This window comes from Phyllostomus discolor, chromosome 5 (assembly GCF_004126475.2).
Source record: "Phyllostomus discolor isolate MPI-MPIP mPhyDis1 chromosome 5, mPhyDis1.pri.v3, whole genome shotgun sequence".
Classification (NCBI taxonomy): Eukaryota; Metazoa; Chordata; class Mammalia; order Chiroptera; family Phyllostomidae; genus Phyllostomus; species Phyllostomus discolor.
Window position 1 is genome coordinate 25,380,655 of NC_040907.2, and position 24,654 is coordinate 25,405,308.

The 24,654-nt window shown below is 49.7% G+C and overlaps 1 pseudogene; it reads left to right on the forward strand.

The window, feature by feature from the left end:
- The window catches only part of LOC118500939, a 102,493-nt pseudogene extending 78,539 nt beyond the window's left edge, over positions 1-23,954 (forward strand).
- The last annotated feature ends 700 nt before the right edge of the window (positions 23,955-24,654 follow it).

Here is a 24,654-nt window from a genome sequence, read left to right on the forward strand (position 1 = left end):
CGTGTAATAGGGCTGATTCTTTTTCACCTTTCAGATGAGCATCACAGATGTCGGGGGCTGCGGCGGGGCTCAGAATGAGTGCCAGGTTTCTTAGATGGTGGCTCAGAGCTGGTTCTGTGGGAACTCACACGCAGTGCCGAGCACAGGGAGATGGCTAAGTGCCGTCTCCTCTTCCAGGGAGCTCTCTGTCCTGCCAGGGGACAAGGGGTTCATGCTTTGGAAGCTGTTTACCCAGAATGTGGAGGGGTTCTGGGGGAGGGGACGAAGGTTTGTAGAAGCATGTGACTTGGGCCTTGAGGAATGGACATCGCTGTGATTAGCCTGGATGGAGGGGAAGAGCCCTCTGGGAGAGGAGAGACGCGCAGGGCTGTGACCAGCAGCTGGGAGGGTGCAGGGCGTGTGTGGGGTGCGGGGCAGAGAAAGAGTATGATGCAGTGGTAGGGAGAGGAAGGGGTGTGCTAGAGAAGGAGTGAGGACTGGCTTGCAGAGCCTCGAATGGGTGTGAAAGGTGTTCACACAGCATTTGCTGAAATAGCAATTAGTGGGAAGTGACCCAAAATGAGGCATCAGGGATCCCCTCATCCTCCAGCCTTCTGGGGTCTTTTTAACATTAAAAAAATAACTCCAAACTTTTCCCCATAGTGAAGTCCCCCTGAGTATCCCCATGGATTCCCTAGGGGGAGTTTATTGTCCTTTTTTTTAGTCCACACTCTAGTGGCCTCCACACCCACTCCTGGGCTCTGGAGGCCCCACCCGCACTTGGTGGTCGATTCACTTCCAGACGCCTCTGCTCCGGGAAGCCTCCGCCGGCCCAAGGCTGTTGGTAGAGCACGCTTTTGTCAGTGGTTTACAGGACGATTGATCTGGGGTATTTATTGGTGCCCAGCTCACACCAGGTAGAAATATTTACACCTGGGAAATCAGCAGACCAATCAGTTGACCCTGAAGCATCTGTGAGCACCCAACCGAAGGCAGCACAGTGCAAACCACAGTCTGCGAGGGACGGGACCCTAAACTCTAGGTCTTGCTGCTGGCATTCCTCTCTTCCCAAAAACTCCCCATACATTCCCATCTCTCCCAGACCCCTTGGGGAACTCCAAATTCCAGGCGTAATTCAACTCTCTCTTGGCTCCACTATCTCTTTCCCGACTGTGCCCTGGAGCGGGGGCCCTCAGACTTCACCCAGTTATTTCCCTGTCTCTCTATGAAGGCAGTTACAGACAGGCTGGCTTTAAATAGATTTTATTTTCTGCTATGCGAGTTGGTTAAGTTGGATTTCAAAGGTGGTTGTACAGATATTAAACGTGATAATTGGGATGCCTGAGACAGTATGGAGAGTGCTTCTAGGTTATGTGCTAGGATCCTGCACTCTCGCTTCTGGGAATCAGCTCTATAGAAACATTGGCACAGATGCACGGATGTGCAGGCATGGTGGCACCAAGCACTGCTTGCGATAAACATTGGAAATACCCTAATTGCCTGGCAATGGAGGGATAAGTCAAATAAGCGATGAGCTGATAGAGCTGATAAAAAGGCAGGAATCTCTGTGTATACTGACATGAAAATATGTCCAGAACATTGTGAAATGAGAAGGTTGTGAAACAGGATCTACATGTTTTTTTGTAAAGAAGTTTGGAAGTGTACATACATGTAGTGTGTGTTTATAGACATAGCAAAATATCAGGAAGGGCAGACCTTAAATTGTTAGTAGTGTTGGTCTTAGAGGGTGGGTGTCTGTGAGGGGTGATGTTCCCTTTTTATGTCGTGTGTCTTTCTATTGTTTGAATGTCTTACTGTGGGTATTGCTTATATAAGTAAAAAAATAATTTTTGCAAAGAGAAAATGCTGACAATACAAGGCCAAGTCCAAAGGGTAAAATCATTTATACACAGTGGGTACACCTCTACAGGCACCTGCCCCTGAGTGGACAGGGATGGGGTAAGGAGGCGGGACTGGTGGCTGGGCCAGGGTGCAGGGGGGGGGGGGCGGGGCAGGGCCACGATCCCGGCTTCTCAAATCTCAGATTCCTCCCAGCACCTCCCTCCTCACACCCCCAGCCCGTGTTCTCGTCACTTGCAAGTGGCAGTGGGTATCAACTATTCAATTATTTTCAAATAGTTGAGCTCAGGTCTGGATTGAATAAATCACATTGATGCCAATTTCCAGGGCAGTCCTTTCATATTTTATGATCCGTCCCCCAGCTTTCCCCCCTCCCTTCCCTGTGTGCCTGTTAATGAACATGGAGACGGAGAAGACGGCTCAGACGTCCCCACTGCTAAGCCCTAAATGGAGACGCTGCTGCTGAAAGCATCGTGGTTCTGGGTTTTTTTCCCTTTCCCTCCTCACAGTCCTGGGGACATTGATATGCAGGCAGGATTATGCTTTGTTTAAAGCTCAGCCCGGGCTTCTGAAAGAATACATTATCCAGATCGGTGCATGTGGTTGAAATTCTGCAAAACTCAGTCGTGTCACACGTGGCTTGCCAATGAGGTGTCCAGCCGGGGCGTCTCACACAGCATAAATGCCCAGGATCAGAGAGTGTAGCGGTAGAAAGCCATCCACTGGGGAACATTTCTGGAGTCATTAATTCATCCTGCTGGTGGTGGAGGGTCGGCCAACCACGCACCTTGGCCACCACCAGGGCTACCCAAAATGCCACCCCACTCCCAGTCTGGGGACAGGACTGCTCCTCCCTCTTTCTAGCTCCTTTAGAATCAGGATTTGTCCGAAGAACTGACTGAACATGAATATAGAGACCAGAGGGTTGTTTTTTTTTTCATGCTGTAAACAGGTCTTAAGCCCGACTGGCAATGTGGAACTGGGCCTTCAGAACCGAGAGAGCACTGGACGTCACCACGTGCGTTTCCCCGTCCCCATCAGGCCTGAATCTTCTCGGTGACCAGGGCTCAGAGGGGACAACTCACTGGAGATAATTCGGGAGCCACCGCTGTCCCACTTGCTCTTTAAATGTTGGAGTTTTAATGATTTAGGAACCAAAAGAATAACTAAGGAGCCCAGCAGTCATTATCTCAAATAATGAGACTTTTTAATGCAAAATCAATGTTTGTTATAATGAAAATAGATTCCCCAGCTCCTGCAGGGCCAAATGTACAAATCTTTTCTGCTGTTAAATAAAATGTGACGGCTCCTTTTCGGGGAGGATGGGGAGCATTTTTATTCAAGAGTAAAAATAAAATGTCAGAACTTATTTACTTTTATTAAGTGCTCATTCCCAATCAGATACTCTAATCAATAGCTAATTGGAGGCAAGGAAACGAAAATAATTTTTATGCCAAGTTGGGGAGGGGAAAGAAAGTGGAAGGGAAGAAAAGAAGGAAGAAAAAGCCACGTTGCACATTTTCAGTGAAAAGAGCAGTGCATTTTACTGAGCAGATGCATAGCACCGGGACGTCAGGACAGCCCTACGATACGGCCCTCTTGTCATCCTGTGCACAGACGGCAAATCTGAGGCTTAGAGAAGTTGGTGACCCAGAGCTGTCTTACATTGACTGTGGGGTGGAGCCAGGACTGAATACCAGGTCTCCCTGACCCCAAAGCCCTAGGTCTTAAATACTCTGTTTACCTGTCCTCTCTCTGTATCCTTGTAGAAAATGTCTCTTATTTTATATTTTTAAAATGAGTTATTCTTGCGAAGTTCACTTCACCAATAACAGAAGCTTTACCCCTATGAGCACTGCAACGGGAAACTTAAAATAGTTTTGGAAGGTAAAAGTTTTTCTCCAGTATGTCGCATATTTCTCAGTCTTGGGAAACAGAGTACATTGGACATAATTTAACTTTTTTTTCAGTGACTCAGAACTGGTTTCCAGGCTCAGGGCTGGTGTAAGGAGTCTGGGGTCTGGTGGTGAAGTCCGCAGTGGACCACGTGTAGTCTCACGTGGCAAAACAGGAGAAGCCAGTCGCCGTCCCGGCTCCAGCCCGCTCCTGTGTCAACTTCGGGCAGGGCTCCTGCTCTCTCTGCGACGGGAAGGACAGCGTGATGCTTTATGATTCTAAGTTGCAGAGAGGTGGATTACATCAATTTAGGGAAGAACCTTCTAAGCATTAACGCAATCTGAAAAAATGTCTGCCTCAGGAGGGAAAGAATGTCCCATTCCTGAAGGTGTTCAATCAAGACCAATTGTGGAGATGATTTAGACGAAAAGGAATTAGATTAGCTATCTTTTTCTGTAAAAGACCAGTAAGTCCTATTTTAGACTTGCAGGCCGTACCCAACCTTTGTCCCAATGACTCAACTCTTCCAGAGCAAAAGCAGCCAAAGGCAGAATATAAACTAATGAGCATGGCTGTATTTCAATAAAACTTTATTTATAAACACAGGTCGAGGGCCAGTGCAGGTCATGTTTTGCCAGCCCCTGTTCTAGGCTCTTCTAATGACAAACTGTCATTCTTTTCCTGTCCCTTTAGTCACTATGCTGTGCTGATCACTGCCACCAGGGCCTGCCCTAATCAATGATAGTGAGTGAAATCTTACATAAGTCTTACTATGTGCCAGACACCTTTCCAGGCTCTTTATATACATTAATTCTGTTAATGCCCACAACAATCTCAAAGTGGGTACCAATGTTATGATTATATTATAAGGCTACCGAGGCCCAGGGAAGTTAAGTATCTCACATAGGTTCATGCAGGGTGTAAGAGGTGGGGCTGGCTGCAAACCCAGGCAGTGTGGCTTCGGAGTCTGTGCTGCCGACCACTACATAACCAGCCATTTACTGCCTCACATTTACGTGCCTCATACAACAGCACCTGTCACCCTTTGCAGCCCATTGGCTGTGCGACCTCAGGCAGGTCACCTGCCTTTCTGAACTTTGGCTTCCTTGCCGGGCAATGGGAATGATGACAGTTATCACACAGGGCTTTTATGAGGCTGCTTGGGATCATAAAAACTCTTTATTGCGGGCCTGGAATAAAGGGAATTCACTCAGAATAAAGGGAATTCGCTCAGAGAATGCTAACTGCTGCCCCAGCCCAAGCCATTCCTGGAGAGTCTATGGATTGTTTTCGTCCTAGCAATCAAAGTGATAAGTCCTCCTGTCTCTCTCCTACAGGCTTTTTTTTTTCTTCTTAACCTCTAAGAGTTTGGTGTAGAGTTGTGTTTTTCCTGCAGAGGAGTGTGCTCTGGCCCTCGTTGCTGGGTGGCTGGTCTGAATTTATACCATTGGCATAGGGGTCTGAATCTCTCTGGAGGTGCTTTCTATGACCCTCATGGGGTCTGAGCTGGGACCTCTGACCCTGGGTTTTGGCCAGTGGAACCATCAGCTCTGGTCACTTCAGCCTGGAGCCAGAAAAACATGGGGACCAGCTCTTTGGCCATCATATCAAGAGATAAGGAAAATGAAGCATTTGAGAGTTACAGGTTAGCTACGAATGCATCCCAGGGTGGTTACTCTCTCTGCTGAAATGAATCAAAGGCTCACGCTAGGTCTGGCCCTGTGCTCAAGACTTTTCATACATTATCTCATTTTAACCTTCCAACGACTCCACAAAGCCATTTCTGTAGTTCCCATGTTGCAGAGGAAGAAACTAAGGTTTGGCGATATTAAGACACTTGCCCATGATCAGCATTACGTGGTACAGCCATGAGTTAGTCCCAAGAAGCCCGAGTCTAAAGCCTGCACCTTAATCCCCTTAGTTATATCTGTTATGTCAGCAAATCCTGTTTGTTTCTGCCTGAAACCCACTCCCCGAACCCAGCTTCTTACCAGCTCTATAGCCATGTTTGCCAGCTAGTCTCTCTGCTTTTATTCCTGCATCTCCTTGCCATATTTTATTCTCAAAATAGTGGTCAGTGGAATCCTTTCTTAAAAAAAAATCAACTCCACTGAGGTATAATTATCATAAATAAAATCCACTAATTTTAAGCATATAATTCAATGAGTTTTGACAAGTATAAACAGTCAAATTCACCCACCCCCACAATCAAGGAATGGAACATTGCCATGAGTGTGTTTTTAATAAAAATTTTAAGTTAAATCATTCTTCTGCTCAACATGTTCTAAGGGTTCCCATCTCCCTTAAGTAAAAATTGAAATTCTCACAATGCCCCATAGGGCTGTAGCAAAGGGAAGGCTGCATGTTTACCAAACCTTTTGTTTTCCTCCTAGGCACAAAGGAAGACCGTGCTTCTTATTGTCCTGGTGAAACCGGAAAAGACACCGGCATTCGGGCTGCCTGACCCTGCCAAACCCAATAAGCAATGGCAGTGATTGAATCTTCATGGGCGCTTTATCCAGCTGGCCGGCTGTCTGAGAAGATGGCGGGTTCATACCCTAATGACCATCTTAAATTTCATTTTAAAATGGCCCTTTAGACATGAAAAAAAAAACCCGGCCTTTTTAATAAGGAGAACAAAGTGTAGGTAAGGGGTTTGGAATTCAGGGAAAAGTTAATTGGATTAAAAAAACCCAACAACTTCAGCATTCTTGCCCTGGGTGGTGGTCGTAAGCTGTGTGCCCCAGGTGGTGTCTTTAGCTGTGCCCTGGGCAGTGATCATCTCTCCCTGGAGCACAATGGCTCAGATACCATCTTGATTGCTTGCAGTCCTCCTGAGGCACAAAGGTGGGACTGCTTATTGTCTCCTGGAGTCAGGGTGGGTCAAACCTTCAGTTCCTGGAACAAAAGCTTTTACATGCATTGATTACTAAGCTTATTAGCTGTTACTTAAACTAAAAATTTCCAACTCTTAAGTCCCCTATCACTTGCATCTAGGGGCAGGTCACTTGACTAGCTCTGGCCACTGGAGAGTGGACAGAAGTGATGTCCACCTCTTCTAGGCTTAGGGCCTAAAATTTCTGGAGAGATCCTCACTGTTTCTCTCCTGCCAGCTGGGTGTGGAGGACCCCAAACAGCCTTCTCAGGCCTGGGTGACCCAGGAGTCACTAGAAAGATGAGTTGGGCCCTGATCAGGCTGGGACACTAGAAGAGACACACCCTTACTCCGTTTGCCTCTGAGATTTCGGATTCGGAGGAGTTAGTAACCCAGCAGCGAGTGCTGACTTTGACCAATAAAAAGACTCCACTTGTTCTGGCCTCCGCCAGACCCCAGCCTCATCTCCCACTGTCCTCTCTTGAGTTTTCTCTACTGCGGTCACACTGGTCCCCAGACAAGCTCCTGCCTCAGGGCCTTTGCACTTGCTATTTGTGGTAGTCTGAATAGTGGCCCTTCATGTCCTAATTCCTGGAATCTGTGAGTGTCACCTGAAATGGGAGAAGGGCTTTGCAAGTGTGACTAAGTTAAGGATATTGAAATGGACAGAGTGTCCTAGATTATCCAGGTGGGTCATTGCTACCTACCCAGATAATTGTTCTTTCTTGTGAGTCCCCTCCTGCCCCCCAAGAACTGTTGCATTGAAGTCTTACCCTCAGACCACACCCCTTTTGACACTCCTCCTTGTTGGGGTTATCTACAACTTCCATTCTGGGAAGATTTAGAAATCCTGGTCCACTGGTTCCCCTACACTGCCCGGTCAGTTCTCAGTGACTGCAACATACAAAGAGACGATCCTTCCAGCAGCCTCCCTTCTCACTGCCCTGACCTCCTTTCTTCCGCCTCACGGCTACCGCTCAGGCTCGTGGTCACGCACGAATGCTTACCTTGTACCATTACTATATGCCCTCCAAAATCTCAAGTATCTGCTTTGTAAACACTATCTTACCTTCGCTGCTCACTCTCCTTCTAGGTGGTATCGGGTGGTCTCCAGAGGTCTCCAAGTGAGAGGAGGCAGAGGGTGGGGAGGGGGGTCGGGGCTGCTTCCTCTGGCACAGAAGGCTCAAGTGGGAACTCAAGGTTGAAGATTTTCAGGCTTGTGTCCACCAGTGTCCTCATCCCATACGTTGGGGTCCCACTTGTTACCTGTCACAGACTTTAAGGACACCTGTGAGACTAGGCATTCATTTCCTCTGCAGCTCTTCCCCTTAATAATCAATTATTAAGTCAAATCCTGGGCCCAGTTTTCAGCCCTGCGGCACCAGGAGATAAATCTTTACGGATGTCATGTGACCCCCTGGCTTTCAAAGCATGCCTTAAATTGTCAGTTAGTTTCCCTGGTCCCACCGTTTTATTTTTGTAAGCTTTCCAAGGCTATCCAAAGCAGTCAGCCCTCACCTCCATCCTCTTCATTTCCTCTAGACTGACCAAGCCCCAAAGCCACCAGATATCCCAGTGCCTCACCTTCTCCCGCACCTTATCTCACTAACCACAGGTCAAAGTTTAGCATTTGTGGAGCCCTGGACACCAGAGGTTATCACCAATCCACTGTCTGCAGGCAGTGAGGGGTCCCTACTGCCTTCAGGTGGATGGGAAACCCAGCTTCTAAACCCCATCTTGAAGGTCTGCTCTCTGGGACCTTCTCCAGTGCCAACTACCTTCGCCCTGGTTTAGGGTGAGACCCCAGGGCAGTGAGAGTGAGGGCAGCGGAGGGTGAGGCAGGGCGAGGGGGGAGCAGACCCAGGAAGTGCAGTTCTGAGCTTTGTAAAACACTTCTGTAGCAGTGTTGGCTGGCTGCTAGCCAAGTGCAGCTAGCTGGTGGCTGGGCTCAGGGACCTCTCGTGTACGGGACCTCTCGTGTACGGGACCACACTTGCTATCTGAATAGACTGGTAAATCTCTAGTGATGGGGGAGGTCAGAGAGGGAATTTATCCTCAAGTGTCCTCCCTTCTCCAATCAAAGTTTGCCCCGTGGGGTGTCAATCCTCCCTCACTTCCAGGTGGTGTCACCTACCATGAAAAAAACCAGAAACCATGCCTTTTGGTGTGATTTTTTCTTCTGGGTGCAGAAGTGGAGAGAGAACCCAGAGGATTCCTGGTACCCTAGCATTTATGGGGCATCAAGATATACATCAGCAGTTGTGCCAAGCCTTGTGATGCTTTGTGGGGCCAGAAGCCCTGAAGGAGGTCTCTGGCTACAGAGCGGCAAGGGCCCTGGGAGGGCAGCCCTCCCGGACAGTGGGCCAATGTGGTGGCAGCTGAGGCAAACAAGAAGTCAAAACACTAATTTAAAAGAATATATGCACTCCTATACTCACTGCAGTGTTATTTCCAGTAGCCAAGCCATAGAAGCAACCCAAGTGCCCATCAACAGACGAATGGATAAAAGAGCTATGAGATATATAGATATATCTATACCTATATCTATACATATAATGGAATACTACTCAGACATAAAAGAGAATGAAATCTTAACATTTGTGACACCATGAATGGACCTAGAGGGTATTATGCTCAGTGAAATAATTCAGAGAACAACGAACACCATATGATTTCACTTACACGTGGAATCTAAAAGACAAAATAAATGAACAAAATAGAAACAGACTCGTAGACACAAAGAGTGGACTGGTGTGGGGAGGTCCGCCTGTAGCCTTGCCCTCCCCTGCCCTCCCCCCCCCCCCCCCCAAGCCCCGGCTGCCACGGATGAGAATAAGTCTACCAAGACACGATCTGCTTGGGGAGGAAAGGTGGCCAATCTCTCAAAGGAGGAGGACCAGGAGCCTGTTCCTCAATGGGCTTTTATTGGGTTCATTTACACAGGAATTCAGGTAAAGCTCATTAATCATTGCCAGGCAGTAAGGATCAAACAATAGATAACAAAGAACTCTGAGGGCCTATTTTGAGTCAGGGTCAGATAGCTAAAGAGCTGTAAAACTTTGAGGAACAAACTTACTTCTTGCTTGGACCCTTATCAGTTAATTGAGAGCATTCTAAACAAAGCAGGTGTCACAGGATTTTACATAGTCTTTCTTAGGGCTGATTGCCCGGGGGGAACCCACCCTTTCCAGCTCAGGGCTGCACCACCCTCTGTCATTGTTTCAGGTTTAGGTGGAGCAGGGGAAGTAAGGCAGCCAAGAGATTAACAGATTTTTTTCACAAACAATGAGGACTCAGGCTATGTCAAAGCCGAGGGGCGAGGGTTCATCACCCCCTTTTGCTGTAGCCCCCAAAGTCCTTCTTTGGGGGCCTCCCATGTGATTGTGCCTGTCTTAGGTTGTTTCCCCCTTGGGGAATCTTACCCATCATTGGCTAACCGACCAAGCATTGAGGGCCAGGCAGGGTGAAGAAAAAGGAGCAGAAGCAGTGCTCCTACCAGGGAGATAAACTTTTGTCTCCTTGGTGGCTTACTGTCCAAGGTCACCCCCTCAGCCTTAGCCTTTGCGGGGGTTACAGCTTCTGAAACCAGGCAGGGCAGTTCCCAATGGACTGGTTGTTGCCAGATGGGAGGGGGTTGGGGGGCTGGGTGAAAGGTGAGGGGATTAAGAAGTACCAATGGGTAGGTACAGAATACTCGGGGTATGTGTAAAGTACAGCATAGGGAATACAGTCAATCGTATTGTAATAACTATGTATAGAAATATTGGGGGAACATGTTGTAAAGTGTATGTCGTCTGACCACTATGCTACACACCTGAAACTAATACAAAATAATGTAAATGTAAACTGGAATTGAAACAAAAAAGAAGTCAAGGATGCTAGCGGCTGCAAGGTCAAGAGAATTTGAGGTCACCTAGGAAGTTCTGAGACACCTGAGAAACAGAGTCAGATTATGCCATTCCTTGGCTCAGAACCTTCAAGGCTTCTCAGCTCCCAGGTGCCCACAGATCCTAACCAACCACCCCTGCCCCTCTATTCCACACAAGGTTTATTGGAGGGAGCGCTGAGCTCCCTGCCTTTCCTCAAACCCACCTGCCCTCCCTCCACTTTGGTACCTGTTTTTTGCCACCTGAAGCACTCCTTCATATACCTGCCTGTCTGTCTCCTTAATTCCCTTCGGGTCTCCTGTTGGATGTCACTTTATCCATGAGGACTCCTCGGGCCACCTTATACAAAGGAGTACTTAACTCCCTGTCTCCAGCCCAGCATGCTTTCCGTTTCCCCTGCCGCTCGTCCTGACACCTTCCACATTTAGTTGGCTGCTTTTAGTCTGTCTTCCTCAAACCAGAATGTAAGCTCTATGAGGGCAGGGCCTTTTCTGTTACCCACACAGCTGCATTAGAGCTTGGCACATAGCAGTTGCTCCACACATCTTTTGTTGAACGAATGAATGATTAAATGAATGACCACTACATGGTCTTCATTCCCCAGCCATGGTTGATAGACCAGAAAGAACCCCCGCTCTAAGCTGGGCCAATCAGATTTTCTCTGCAGATAATTTGGAATTGGGCTTGAGAGCTGGTGAGGTTCTGCAAGGGGGGGAAATTCAGGCCTGTGAATTCAGGGGTTGCAGGGCGGTGCTTCCCCCTTGCGCCAAAGAAGTGGACGGAGCTGGTGTGCAGAGAGAGGAGACCAAGGAGCCTTGCAGAGAATGGAGCCTTGCAGAGGCTGTGTTGGATGTCTTTCCCGTTGGGGTGCAGAAGATACCCCAGGACCTTATAATAAATTCCTTTTCTCTGCTTAACTAGAGTGGTTTGTTTTTATTTGCAACTAAAGTCTACCTACCAGCACTACCAGTGATCGATCATTTCTATGTGTATTGGGAGCTGTGTGGGACCTGAGTTGACCACTTCCTGCATGTGCGGGCCCTGCAGAGCCACTGGGTCACACACACAGCCATGATGAGCACACAGACCCCAATGCAGGAGAGCCTTCCCTGCCAATTTCCAATGCAGCTGCTCTGAGGCTGCCCTGAGGTTTTTTCCTGTCACCCAGGGGGTGTCCCAGCTGCCCCAGAGCCCCAGGCCTCTCCTTCTCACCCTGGCACATGGCACTCCCCCCACCCCAGCTGTCACTACAGGCTTCCTGCTCCTGTCAGCTCTGTGCCCGAGGCTCCAGGTCTCAGCAAGGCTCTGGGTTGCGCCCATCGCTCCTCTCCACCCTGCTCAGGCCCACCCAGCGTCTGGCTCCTTCTCTCCCTGCCTCCTGAGCCCCACAGTCCCCTCCCCCAGACCTGACCCCAGAGCACGGAATCTATTGTCCTCCTCATCCCAGGCAAACCCCAGCCCGACCTGACAGCTCCCCATTACAGATGCACATTCACAAACAGCTCATTTACATAGAGCACAAGGGAATGGCTTCCGTCTTCAGAAAACAGGAGACACCCGGTCACCTAGACAGGGTGGATCCTGAGATTAGAGAGCCTCCTGCCCTTCCTCCCTCTCTCAGGCAACTCTGAACAGGCCAGCAGGCCAAGTGCGTGTGTGTGTGTGTTGGGGGGTGGAATTAGATTGAGCAAAAAAGAAATGAGGTGTTGGGCAGGCAGATGCTACTTTGTTGTCTGTGTTTATTTATTTGATTTTTACAGTACTTTTTATTTCTTATCTACACATGTCCTTGTGAGACCTTTAGGGCCTGTGTTTGCATTCTGCCCAGCCCTCACGGCTACCGTGTCTCCCCCACCCCCTTCTCCCTTCACACACACACCCAATGCCTTCTAGCTTTTCTTTCCAAGTCTAGCTACCATGGTGCAGAAAGGCAGGGTGTGCAGTGGAGAAGAGGAGGGACTTAGGTGTCTAGAAGCCCCCTGTTTGAATCCTACCACCATATTTGACAAAGGACTCCTTCAAGACCTCAATTTCCCTGCTGGTAAAATGGGGGTAATGATTTCAACTCCATCGAGTGGGCTTGAGGATGGAAAGACAAGGTACACGCAGGCAAAGCACTCCGTGCTGTCCTGGGTGGAGGATAAGGATCTGTATGTAGTAGCTGTATTGTTAAGGTTCGGGAAACAGAAAAACTCAATACCCTACGCCCCACGCTGGCCTTCTTCCCCCCCTTCCAAGAGACCCCATCTCTTGTTCTGACCTGGGCACAAATAGATACCCGCACTGTCCCAGCTGTAGGCAGAGGTGACAGTCGTTCGTCCCCTTGCTTTTTAGTTCACATTCCTCTGTGGAAACGGTCCATCTCTTCTTGTTCTCTTCTTCATCCATTAGGTCCTTTTGCCCCGTCTGTCCTGAGAAGGTGACAGGCGTGGGCCAGGGTGCGGTGAGGGGCGGGCAGGGGTGGGACTGATCATGCAGCGGTGCCGACCGGGTGCTGCCACAAGCCGGGCGTTAGTCTCCGCTCTGCGCATCCACTGTCTGACTCCATCACCCACCCTGTGCACTCCCGGCAGGCATTTCCCACCGAGCCCTGAAGGTTCCCACAAAGTGTCATGATCCTTTCGTGACACCTGCCACGAGGGTGTCAAGACTCCGTTTGCCTTCTCAGCTGGGTGCAGTTGGGAACACGTCGGAGGGATTCTGGGCTCAAGCTGGGTCTCAGGGGAGCTTCCCGGGGAGGTGGCCCTGAGCTGTGTCTGTAGAGTGAGTAGAGGAGGGACGGCTGAAGAAGAACGGGCAAGGCACCATGGGCAGGGAAGCAGATGTGAGATGTGAAACAACATGGTAGGTGGATAGGCACCCTGGAGCTTAGGGCAGGAGGCAGGGAGTGGTGTGGGGTGAAGCGGTTCAGAAAAACGATGAATTAGAACATATGAAGCACTTGGAAAACATAACGAGTGCTCAATAAATAGTAGTTGCCATCATCATCATCATCATCATCATTATTATTATTATTGGAGAGCTTCAATAAATGTTTCTTGGCTGAGTGGCAGAAGGCAAGGCCCATTAAGCACCTGGTGGATACTGCTCAGTAAATCCTTAGGTGACTTATTGGCAGCTTAATCAATAATCAATTGACTCTGGGAGAGGTCAACCATAGCAAGTGACAATGTGTCAGGGCAAAGACGTAAGTAGCAGTACAGACACCCTACCCGAATTTCAAGTTCAAGTAAACTTCACTTTTTCCTTAGCCCCTTCTCTGAGGAAGTCTTCCTTGTTTCAGGCCCAGCTGCAGCCTGTCCCTGGTCACCTCTGATTCCAGTGGCCTCTCTTTGTTGGCACAGCTGTGTCCTCCCCCTATCTCCGTCCTGGAGAGGGGCTGCCCGCAAGGAGAATGAGAGTTGCTGTGCAGAGAGAAGACTTGTGCTCATCTCGTTGTGTGGAAGTCCTGGTGACTCTGTGCAGTGCTAGGCAGAGGCTAAAGGGCTTCCTGCCCCTGACCCACTCTTTGGGGGCTGGGTAAGGGCGATACCTTTGAGTGGGGGTGGCCCGAGCAATTGGGACTGACTTCCTGTGTGCCTAGACAAGCTGTTACCAACTGTGTGAGGACCAGAGCTTCCCCTGCAGGTCTGAGGGCTGTGGGAAGAATGACAGTGGGGCAAGAGGAGCCTTAAAAAGCACTTGAGCCCCCTTGTCTTTATTCGTTGCCTCCTCCCCATCCCCACCGCAGTGGCCTGCAGTCTCCTCTGGGCTGCCCAGCAGTGGGCACCTCCTTCAGCAGGGAGTCTCTGAGCTGTGTCCTGCTCCCAGCCCTGCCTCTGGGCTGGCTGGGGGCCTTTCCTGGGATTAGGGACATCTCTGTGGGGGCCAGTGGTTTTCTTAAGGCAGAGCCCCCTCCGATCTCATCAGTTTCCTGTGGGGAAGGGACCCCGATGAACTCTGGGTGCTTTGAAGACAGACACTCTTCCCTTCTGTTACCATTTCTTGTCTCCTCTGCCCACTCTCCCAGGGGCAGCTCTGAAACTCAGACCCTGTGCCTCTCTGACCAGAGCCAGGGCAGGTCCCACCCCTTGTTTTCCATATTGTGTTTCCTTATTTTATGGGATGGAGGGGTCACCCTCCTAACACCCGGGCTTTTCTGCACGGGAGGAATTTCCATCTCCCTCTCTCCCTTCCCTCCACTCTCAGGAGCCCTCCTTGCTCCCCTCCCCACCCTGCCCCCCTGCATCCCCCAGAGCCTAATTGAAGAGGCTCCGCCTGGCAGAGAAGATGAAAGCTTTATCTTCCCAGTCCATCCTGAAGCGTGTTAAGATGATGGATGAGTTTCCAGACCTGCATGCTCCTCCCAGTAGCATTAACAAAATTGCTTTTCAGGATCCCAACTCCCATGTCAAGATGGGCTGCGGTGGAGACGGGAGACCCAAGCTTTGGCACTCGACGGTGAGCATTAAAATCATTTTAATGCTGCATTTAGGGTTTGTGTTCCTTGTGTGCGAGCCAGTCCCATCGCTGGCATCAGAATAAGATGAATGATGTTTGTTAAAAAGCTCTTTGGTGCAGCCTGATTGACCATTAGGAACACTCAGCTTGGAGCTGGGAAGCGTGGGCCCAGCTTCTGGGTCTGAATGGGACCCATCAGAGATGTTGTCACTGTCGGCCCTGTTGGGTCATGGCCAAGTCTTTTCCTTTAGGCCTCTCAAGTCTCCCCTGTGCCTCTGCTGTCAAGAAGTCAGAGACAGAACATAGGATGAGAGTCTGGAATAGGGCTCTCACCTCTGTAACTGGGTTGCTGATTGCGCTTGGCAAAGCCTTTCCCCCTTCACCATTGGCATCGTCCTCTGTGAAATAAGGGTGTGTGGAGGGGGCCTAGGGGTTATGGGTTGAATTGTGTTCTCCCCCAAATGCATGTGTTGAAGTCTTAGAGCCAACAGTATCTCAGACTGTGATCTTCTTTAAAGATAAGGTTTTACAGAGGTAATCAAGTTAGAACGGGCTCCTCCGAGAGGGCCCTTGTGCAGTATGATTGGTGTCCTTATAAAGTGGGGAGATTTGGACACAGACACACAGGGAGAATGCCTTGCCAAGATGAGGGAAGGCACAGATAAGGGTGGTGCTTCTACAAACCCAGGATCACCAAAGACTGTCAGGAAACCACCGGAAGCTAGGAGAGAGTCTTTAAAACCCTCAGAAGGAACCAGACCCACTGACATCTTGATCTTGAACTTCCAGCCTCCAGACCATGACAATACATTTCTGTTGTTTAAGCCACTCAGTGTGTGACACTTTGTTACGACAGTTTTCAGAAACCAACATGCTAGCTCGAGCGTCTCCCACTCTGATGCTCCCTGAGTCTGTGTCGCTAGGATTTAGCCTTGGGTACCAGCTGGGGCAGGGTCTGCTGCGGGATGGAGGATGTAGGGGTGTGGGGCGGGAGGGAAGGGCAGTGAATCTACTCTTTCCTACTCCAGGACTATGGAGCTGAAGCCACTGGCTGTCTTTGTTACTGAAACTAAAAGGTTAACAAGACCTGGGATCCCAGGGGGAACTGCTGGTCCTTTGGGAATAGTTGGCTGGAGGAGCAGCTGCTTTCCAAGTACAGGAGCCCAGGCAGAGCTCCGGTGCCAAGTTTAGGGCCGTCTGAGTCTGAGGATGGAGCATCTGGAATTTCCCCCTGCAAATCGGAAGCAAGGAGCAGGGTGTCTGCTTCTGGGCAGATGGGGCAAAGTGGATACATTGGGCCAACCTCTCGACACCTCCCGGGTCAACTTGTTTTACCTCCAAATGAAAGTATTAGCGGGCACTACAGAGAAACAAAGTTAGAGTCTGTGCACACTCAAACGGGGCCTGACCACCCAGCACAGCTGCTTCATTAACTGTGTTCTGTTAACCCTACTGACCACTCCATAACTGTGTGTGACTTTACTGTGTTTACAGGCCAGGGAAACTGAGACATGGACCAGGAAAGTGATTTGCCACAGTCGCACAGACAGACAGTAAGTGGCATTGCATGGACTTGAACTTGGGGAGTCTGGTTTCAGACTCCACAATGCCCTAGGACTGGTATCTCAGGGGCCTGGAACCCGGTGACACCAAATGTTGTGATAAGTGGCTGGGAGCCGGGGACCACAGAACAAACCAGAAAGAGCAAGGGATAATTGTGAGGGTCTTCGAGGGTGTGAAAAACTTACACTGGCTATCAGACATTGGTCCGAAGTGCCCTGGTGACCTACAAGCCGTATTGGATGTGGGCCACCTTGCTTACCCAATGCATGTGTTGGTGGCTGAGCAGGGAGCATATGCTCTTTTGGTTCCTGGGAGGTGGCATGGGTGGGTGGCAGCATCTGCTTTGGGGGACAAGAAAGCTGCCTGGTGGGTGAGTTCCCTGCCGCCCCTCCTCCACGTGGCAGGTAGCACCAGGTGTATCTGGCAAAGCCGGTGGGGAAGGCCAATCAGTGAGTGAGAGAGAGCCGGGCTTCGCTGGGGCCCGGATTGCTCTTGCAATCAGGGCATTTCACACAGCAAATTGTGGTCATTTAGGCTTCTCGACGGCGGGCTTAATTTCAGGCCCAAGCGCAGAGGATATTCAGAGACACAATGAGGTAATTTCACATTTTAAAGCAGAGAATGCAGCGTAAATTAGTAGAAAAATCATGACACTTATAAGCCCGTTCTAAAGATGTATTGTTCCCTGTTCTTCTGAGAGAAAAAAAAAATCAGCTTCTATGAAGATTGAATTAACCACTGGAGGAGAATTCCTCAGACGGCCAATTCATGAGGAGAAATCTATTTTAAACTTGGTCAAAGGCTTTTGCAGAGAGTGGTGAGAAGAGATCCCAAGGAAATGCAGGTGCTCACGATGTAGTCTGCACCTGGGCGTGGAGGGCGGGGCCTGCTCTCGGGCACCCTGGGCTGATACCCCGTGGGTACAGCCTTGTGTGGTCTAACTGCTGAGGTCACATGCCCCCCCCAGACATGGGGACCCCAAATTTACCATCTAATGAAACTGTTAGGTGCACGGCTTTTGGAGTCAAGCTCCTTGGATTCAAATCCTAGCCCTCCCCCAATTAGCTCTGTGACCCTGAACAAGAACTTAACTTTCCATCCTCAGTCTCATCATCTGCAAATAGAGAAATAATAGCACCTATTTCATGGATCATTTGAGAGGAGATGCATATAAAGAGCCTGACATATGGGAAGCACTCAGATGGGGTAGCTGTCTCAGTTTGGGATCTCCCAGAAGAGGGTCCTGAGACGGGGTGTAAATACAAGGTGAAGGTAGCGGGGAGGGAGCAGGAGATGCCCAAGGCCAGGTGGCTACCTCTGTGGGCAAGTGGACCTTAATCCCACCAAGGAACTCTGGTAGTATTGTAGAAAACCCATCTTTTCTACACCAGTACAAGCTGGTGTACAAGAAGTGTGACGAAGCTGGAGCGTGCACACAGCAAATCCCCAAGTCACTGCTGGGCTGCTCCGGGTGGTTCTTTTGGGTTGGCCACAAAGTTCGTTTGTTTTTTTTCCATAAAATGCCTCTAGTAGCGCTTAGTTGTCTTTAACTTCATTCGAAACAATTTTGTTAGATTGTATTGTGACAGCTGTCATATCAGTGTGCATTTAAAAAAATATCAAAATCGGTGAATTTTTGTGTCGCCATTTTAATGTTGAAGATGGAAGAAAATACGCAACGTTTCCAGCACATTATGCTTTATTATTTCAAGAAAGATAAAAACGCAAATGAAACACAAAAATAGAAAAGATTTGTGCAGTGTATGGAGAAGGTGCTGTGACTGATCAAATGCGTCAAAAGTGGTTTGTGAAGTTTCATGCTGGAGGTTTCTCAGTGCACGATGCTACACAGTCGGGTAGACCAGTTGCAGTTGATAGCGATCGAATCGAGACATTGAGGACAATGAACGTTCTACCGCCTAGGAGATAGCCAACATACTCAAAATACCCAAATTAATAAAGGTAGTGGTGAAAATGAAACATGCGTCTTTTATTTTTTGGAAAAAAACATACAAACATTTTGGCCAACCCAATAATTTCCTGGTGTTTCTGGCCTGTGTCTACCTTGAAGTTGTCAAAGTGAGTGCCAGGAGCTGCCTTGTCTCGCCCCCGGGCAAGACAAGGCAGGCCACGGGGCGTCAGGGACGTGGGCGTTTGCTACCCCGCTACTGCGCTGTTATTCCAGGCTGCACCTAAGAGCTCTCCTTTGCGCTGCAGCATTTTCTGTGTTGCAGACAGTCGGGTGCCAGGCTGGCTGTGTGTGTCATCCCGAGGTAAGTGAGCTCTGTGTTCCAGCCTCGGCTCTTTCTCCAGCAAACTGTAAATTTGAGCTCCTTCTGTCCCTTTCTCTGGGTCACAGTGTCCCCGTGAATCCATATTTTGGGGTGTTCTTTCAAGTCCTACCTTGACCTGACATAGTGGCTTAGATCAGTGATCTTCAACCTTTTTTACCTCGTGGCACACGTAATGACTAAATTTCAGTGGCACACTAAAAAGAATATATTTTTTGCCAATCTGAAAAAAAAATAGGTATAATTTTGACTCACTTCCACTAGATAGCTATTGTTATGTTGGCTGTTGTCACATGCTGGCCAGATGGAGAGGCTCCTGGTGTCCTGGAGTGGACAGAAGCCGCTGGTACCAGGCTGGTGCAATGTGCCTGCTGGCTCTGCAAGTGCCCACAATGGGGGGCCAGGAAGTGCTGGGGAGAGAGGGTTCCAAGCCATAGGCCTAATCTCGGGGATCAGGACATCAGGATCCCTTGTTATTTTAAAAGTGACATCCATTTTGAGGTGAACCCATCAGAGAGCTGATGAATTTGTCTCCAAGTGGCGGACCATGGAGCATGAGACTCGGCTCTGCGGGGGCCCATCCCCACTTCTCTGAGTGGTGCTTACCCTGCCTCCGTGGTACCATGCGGGTTCAAAGAAGACTCCCTGAGTCCCTACCAGCCTTTTCAATCCACTGAGCTTTTCAGGAAGAAACCCCCAATGCCAAAATATTTCTTGGTTTTTTTTTTTTTTTTTTTTTTTTTTTATCTCTTTGACGATGTTTCCAGTTTCTTTATTCAGAAAAAATCTATTTTAATGTGGCTCAAAATACTTTTTGAGAGACCTGGGGAGAAAACTCTATTTTAATGTTGATCAGAAGGCTTTCTGAGAGGCCTGGGGGACAGCCCAAGACGTCCGTTCTGGAAGAAACCAACGCGAGTTCCCAGAGCTGGTCCCCAGACTGGAAAGGAGAGTGCAGAGGCTGCCAGCTGTCCAGGGTGTGGGTCCCTCCCCAGCGCCACCTGAGCCGTCCATCCCCCAGGCTGGTGGCCTCTCAGGGCCTTGTCCGACCTGGGGCTGTGGCGTCCCCAGCCCCCGTGACGGCTGATGGCAGTGAAATGGCTGCTCTGAGAGGCGCTTTCTACAAAGACAGAAATAATCAGGTTGAGCAAAGGGGAAAAAAGGGAAAATTGAGCATTATGAGGGTGATAATTCAGAAAGTGTCAGCTTCAGAATAATTGAATCCGATGACATTTTGTGCTACGGGAAACAATAGCAGCTAGCCCGCTGCCCGTCTGATTCATGTCTGGTTCATGTTTAACAAAACAAGGGCAAGGGTCACACAGCCACGAGCCCCATAAATAACCCGTTAATGGGATTTCCAAACAAGCTGTCCTCAGAGTGGCTTTCCGTCTCACTGAGAGAATATTAAAATGCAAATGGATTCGGGCTGTGTCTTCATAAACAACCGTGTTCATTTAACCTTCGACCTCCCCGCTTAACTGCCCATTCCAGCAATTTGTACGGGCTCCTCCGCCGTCAGCTCCTCGCGGTAATTCAGGGAAAGTGCATTAAAGGAAAGGGTTACAATTTGCGATGCTCAGTTAATCACACTATTGAGATGTTTATGGACAGAATCTCACTCCTCCGCACACTTGTCTCAGGCCTTCTGCCCCCACCAGCCCAAATGTGGCCGGCTGGTTCCTTTTGTTGTCCGAGAATCTGGTGAGGGCGCGAGCAGGCTGCCTTCCCAGCCAAGCGAGGGCCCCTCCTTGGCCCTCTCTAATCACCAGCCTGGTCTCCTTCCTTGGCTGCCGTTCTTCTTGGGGTCTGGCCAGAGGCCTCGGTTAAATGCTTCTCCCAGCAGATGGTCCCAAGGCTTGGTTCTCCTTTGTGAAAATGGGCCAGGATCTCTCCATGCAAGTGTCTGTCACTTGGTTTTTTTTCCTGGGATTCCCCTGTCTGCTCCCCGCAGGTCTGCCCTGACCCCAGCCCTGGCATTGGCCTGACAGAAGGTCCCTGCCTTGACCAGCTTTTTGAGAGGCAGCTTGAACGTAGGCCCACACCCCCACCCCCCTGCCCAGCCCAGTCTCCGGGCTGTCTCCTCAAGCCTTGACCTTCTGTCTAGCCATGAGAGAAAGAACAAGGGAGAATGCCAGCCAGGGGCCAGGGTGTGAGGTCTGACACCCTGGCCTACATTTTGGGGATTGAGACAGGCCCTGTTTGGGAGGAGGGGCTCTGTCATCTCCTCAGTTGCCCAGACGAGAGGGCCCTGCACTCTTCGGCTCACAGAGGACTGTTTTACTGGGCAACTTCCGCAGATGCATTTGGCACGTGGCATTTACAGGGTTCAGTCATGAGGTTTCACCCTTCTCTTAGAGATGAAAAAAAGTAAGCTCGGAGGGGCCAAGTGACTTGCTTGCGGTCACCCAGTGAGTGAAAGGCAGAGCGAGCCGCAGACCTGGCCTGACCTGGAGGTCAGGAGCTCCTAGCGCTGTGGCTTCCCTGCGGGGAGCAGCGAGAGTCTGGGAGAGGCTGGGCTGCTGTCTCTCTCCTCTCTCGGGCAGGAGGAGCCCGGAGGAGGTGAAGCTGTGCTGCGGAGGGCCTGGGGGGAGGCGTCCAGGTCAGTGGCCCCAGCCAGAGGGGTGGCGTTCCTCTCTAGAACTGCGCTGCCTGATTCCAGCTGAATTTTGTGTGGTTCTCTGAGATGTCTCTCTCCTTCAGCTTTTTCTCCTCACCTTTAGCAGGAAGGGAGGGGGAATGAATCCCCCATAATTTCTCCAGTTCACTAATGGAGACTCGGGCCTCTTGGGACCACCAGAACAAGAAATATCCAACTCGGCTTCACTCCCCTGCCTGATACACTAAAATATGCTTCTAGTTATAAATCCGTCTGTAGAGCTGCAGATGCAAGCCCATTAAGGAGCGGGGCTGAGGCCGTGGCCACTCAGCTATGTGGGCCTGTGGAGAGGTGGCCCTTCCTCCCGCCCACCCCATCCCTTTCTCCCATTCCTCTGTTCTCCCTTTTCTGCCTCCCTCCCTCAGACTCAGCACCCAAGGCCTGGCACAGAGATGGGTGGTAGGGGGTCCCACGAGGAGGGGAAGCCAAGAGTCCTGCAGCCCTGCCCCCAACTTTCCGGTTAGGTTTCTCTCAGGCACTTTCCTTGCACAGATGGAAGTTCTGTGTTTCTCCTCCTCTCTCCCTTTGTCTGTTTTGTTTCTGTTTCTCTCTGTCCCTCTTTGTGTCTCATGGACTGTCTCTCATTCTCTGTAACTTTGTCTCTTTCCTTTCTGTCTCTTCTCATGTATTGTCCTCTGTTTCTGCATCTTTGTGCACTTTCTCCTTTCCTAATGCCTCCCCAATCCATCTACTCCCTCCCCTGGCCCACCTCACTCCAGTCCAGCACCATCATCTTTTGCTGGGATCCCTATAACTGCCCCATGCTTGCTATGTGTCACCAGCCTCACCCCATTCTCTACTCTCACAGCAATTTATCTAAAATGCACATTGGACCATGTCCTATCCAGGCTTAAAAATTTTTAAGGCTCCCTACTGGCTTCAGGATTAATCTCAGACTCCTATTGAGACATGCCAGGCTCTGATCAGACCACATCTACCTCTCCAGACTCATCTTCTTTACCCCTCTGGGCTCCACACTACAGTGTGTGTGTGTGTAGGGAGAGAACATGTACACATGCAGAATGAGGACACAGAAGGAGACTCACTTACCTAGAGAGATATAGACAAGAGAGATAGGAAGAGAGACAGAGAGAGACAGACAGAGACAGAAGGAGATGCTCTGTTGGAAGAGGAATGAGTTTTTCACTTCTTAGCTCTCCGGGCCATTTGTCCCTTGCAGGGCCAGGTCACATGTGCAGGGGCTTTCTACCTGCCCAGACTGTCTGACACTGGAACCTGTACTCCTAACCACCTGACACACTGACTATCCTGGAGTGATCTGAGGTAGGAAGGAGAAATTTCTGATTGTGCAAAATGAGAGGGAAGACAGGGGCACGGGGATGCGGGAAAGTTTACAGGTGGCTGCTGGATGTTGGTGACTCCACTTCTTGGTGAAGTAGGAGGTAAGGTCACTGGCTATGGAATGTGTAGGTCATTAAGGAGGGAGAAAAAGGGTGACGACTTAGAGAGGCCTTGGAGGATCAAACGGCAAGAGTCAACCTCACAAATACTGGAGGCCTGCAGGGGCAACAGCAGGGCCCCAGGCGATGGCCATGAATTTGTGGCAGGGCCACCCATGTGGCTAGGTGATCTCCTGCAGCAGAGTCTGGAAGTATAGAAGGTGGACAGCTGGACTGACCCAGGAGTGGCTTTCTCTAAGGGTGTGATGGAAGGACAAGGGTCAAAAGAAGACTTAGACAAAAGAGTAGATAATCTAATAGACCATAGGATCTTGGTGGGATTGGGAAGAAAGAAAGACAAGAAGGGCAGATGGGGAAAAGTTAAAGGGGAAGCACATGGTGGTGGTGTTAATGGAACTGAGGAGGTGCTGTGAAAACAGGAAGGTGAGGGGCCCGGAGGATGAGCGGCCCCAGGTCGGAGAGGGTGGACAGATTTGCCCGATTCAGAGACGTGTTCTGGTTCTGGGTAATGGGTTAGTACCAGGGTCATGGAGCAGTGTCCATGCTGCAGTGCAGGGGATCCCTGAAGCAAACAGCCCACTCACAGATATAGTGGCTTAAAACAACCATTTCTTCCCTTTTGTGGCCATTATAGAAGCACCAGCGGTCAAAATAAAAGTTCAATCCCTTTGGACTTCTGACCGGAGCAAGAACTGTGAAAGGCATTTCAATGCACCTTCTCACATTCTCTGGAAGATTGTGTCTTCTCCTCCTTCCAAAGAGCTGAGACAGAAATACAATGTTCGACCCACGCCCATCTGAAAGGATGATGAAATTCAGGTTGTGTGTGAACACTACAAAGAGCAGCAAATGGGCCAAGCTGTCTAGGTTTACAGGAAGAAATATGTCTTCCACGTTGAACGAGGGCAACAGGAGAAAGCTAATGTACAACTGTCTGTGTGGGCACTCACTCCAGCAAGGCAGTTGTCACTAGACTAAACCTGGACAAAGACTGCAAAAAAAATCCCCAAAGATAAAGCCAAATCTCACCACGTAAAAAAGGAAAAGGGCAAATACAAGAAAGAAACAACTGAGAAGATGTAGGAAAAAAGCACTCTTACACACAACTTTCATTAAAAACTTAAAATGAAAAAAAAAAAAAACCCAACAAAAACCCCAGCCCACCACTGGTCATTTACTATTGCTCCCAAGTCTCTCGGGTTTGATTGGCTGTTGGCTAAGGTTTTGAGGGTGACCAGATATCGTGTCTCTCATCATCAATCTCAGGCCCAGTTTGAGAATGTGTACATCACCTCTTATGCATTCTATCAGCCAAAGTGAGTCATAAGGCCAGCCCCAAACCAAGGAGTAGAGAAACTGGCTCTTCTTATTTATGGGAAGAACTGAAAAGAACTGTTGCCATTTTTTCAATCTCAGGACACTGTGCAGGCCCTGATAGTTCAAGGAGGTTAGATCACCAGTTCCAACAGCGAGTTCCTCCAGATTATAGACCAAGATCCAGTTCTAAGTTCTCCAGAGAGTGAGCAGGAGTGACACAGAGCACTGTAGATGACAGTGTCAGGAAGAACGGAGGTGGCTCAGGCCCATAGCAGGGTGGCTGTGTGTGCATGTGTCTGTGTGTGTGGGGTGAGGTGTGGGGGGTAGAGAAGCTGCCAAGCTCTGATGGGCTGAGGGGGTGGCAGTGACAATCCTGGGAAGCAGTTCCTGGTACTTGGCAGAATCCCAGCATTAGCAATTCCGTACCTTTCTCTGCCCTGCCCCATCCCTACTGCTGGTAACTGAC